This window comes from Otolemur garnettii, unplaced genomic scaffold (assembly GCF_000181295.1).
Source record: "Otolemur garnettii isolate 467f Iridium unplaced genomic scaffold, OtoGar3 scaffold00274, whole genome shotgun sequence".
Taxonomy (NCBI): domain Eukaryota; kingdom Metazoa; phylum Chordata; class Mammalia; order Primates; family Galagidae; genus Otolemur; species Otolemur garnettii.
The window spans coordinates 947050-949498 of NW_003852669.1; positions in this window are offsets into that span (position 1 = coordinate 947050).

Here is a 2449-nt window from a genome sequence, read left to right on the forward strand (position 1 = left end):
AAAAAATTAAATATTTATTTTTCTCTTTACTGGATTTCTCCAGAATTTGAAAACCCTTTGTAAGTATTCTTAAGTTGTGATAATATAATTATTTGCATAAGTTTAATAATAACATGTTTTCTTCCATAGGACACAATGAAAGACATTGGTTATTTTACCAAGGCTTTGACTGGAATAATTTATTTTCAGAGGTGTCCAGACTGTGTTAAGGAATTAAGGCTGACTTTATAAGGCCAATAGAAAACCCATTGGAAAAACTGGCCAGATACCTCATCAATAATATTTCCTGATCTGTGGTGAATAAAGATAGGTCCAGGAATCCCCAGTTACTTTGGGACCTTGAGAAAAGAGGAATTTACTCAATGCATATGGGTATCTTAGAATGGCACAGAAGAATCCTTGGCTTGACAAGAGAGACTTTTAAGTATGATCTGAGATTATTTATGAAAAAGTTCTAGCAAAGACTATTTTTAAAAAATGAAAACCTACATGATTAATAATTATTCTTATTGCACTTTATGCAAAAATCAGTTCAAGTATACTGAGAGTACAGTTTATTTGGGCAAATGAATTGATCCTACTATGATTTGTCTTTACTAAAATAGGCAACTAGAGAGAAAAATGTGATTCAAAAACTGAAAACTATAATCCACCTGCATTAGATTCTAGCCTTGTCTGCAATACCAGCTCATAGGATATGACATAGCTGTTTAACTCCACTGATCTGTTCACAGAACTAAGACACTAGCCAAAAGATATGAAATTATATATATAGTAGTCAGATTTACTCCAATTCAGTTTTTTCTTTGTTACTGCTTCTCAGTACTAAGATAACATATTAAGCTCTAGTATGTAAAATCTTTTTAATTTCAAAGTAAGTACTGAAAGAAATTAAATATATTTACCCAAAATACATTTTTTAACATATTTTGGGATAGCTGCCACAGAAATAACATTGCAAAACCTTGTTAAGAATACTAGTCAAATCTACAGACTATATACTAAAAGCAATGTGATTGGAAATTTCTCATCAACTCTTCAAGACTGATAGAGAAGAAACTTCAAAAGCCTTAGGCCTCAACAAAGATTGCTCAACGGACTAGCCCAGGCACTCCTAGCTAGTTAAAGGGCTGGCTTTCCTGTTGACTGCCCTGGAGGAGGTCTGTACAGTCCTCTGTTTACTTCTTTGCCCTGAAGTAGTTTCGAGATATCTTCCAAGTCCTACCAGTAACACCCCATACAGACCAAGGAACTTACTCAACTGGTCTTGGAACCCTCTACCCAAGATGACCCTCCAGCTTTTTACAAGGCCTCCAGCAGATGACCTTTGATCTCTGTTATGGCATGCCCCCTCCCCCCCAAGCTATATTTAATTACTTAAAGAGCCACACTCTCAATCACTTAAAGAGATGCCCCTCTCAGTGCTTTGTGAAACTTGCATGTGCTCCAGCAGGTGGCCAGATTCTCCTCAGGATTTGGAAGGAAGGCCCTGAGAAACTACACGAGGGAAAGTAGACAGGGTCCTGGGATGTCCTGCTCACCAGGCCTACACATCAAGGTGGCTGGAATATGCCATTCCTGCCTGAAGCCTTTTCCCCCTGAGAAACCAGCGAACTGGAGCCTAAGCACTGTAACATAGGAGAATGATCCTTGCCTTCTTGGAGCCAAATGCTTTTAAATAAATGGGTTTGCCCCACTTCCACCTTGAATTACCTGAGGCACTTAGGCTGTATTTTCAAATTCTCTGGGCTTTCATTTCCTATTTGTGAAATGAGTCAGTTAGAAATATGTAGCCCTGGTTAAAGATTAAAAGCCAAATTGTTCTGGCTGAGAGACACTGCAGCTTCTGCCCAGCATAGGGAAGGAACAGAATGAAATGGTGCTAGCTTGAGTCCATGTGGGGTAGAGCAGGGCTAGGCTAAGATATGTGGGCAGTCGGAGTTAGCTAACAATTTGGTAGCCATTTAAATACATACTTTTCTAGATGTGTTTTATTTTGGTCTTGTTTGCTTGTTTCGTGCCAGCAAAGAAAAACAGATTTTCGTTTAATCAGAATTTTTTTTTAATTGGAATTGTTTTTGAATAATCAGATTTATTTCCAATATCTGAAGTGGAAAGATTTGTTTGAAAAATATTCAAAAGCATCTTCTCTGTTTTTCCGCTGTCTTTGTATTTTTCTCAAATTAGCAATAAAAAAAGTTGACAGATTACACGTTCAAAAGAAATTTAATTTTTTTTTAGTTTTTATTTATTTATTCCCATTAAACAGCAACATTTTTGCACAAATTAGTTTCTGAATTTTAGTTGACTGCATTTCACATGCTGATGGCAAGAATGTTTGACTATGCTCAACGCCCATAGCACAGTGGTTACAGCACTGGCCACATGGTCTGAGACTGGTGGGTTGGAACCCAGCCCTGGCCAGCTAAGCAACAATGACAACTACAAC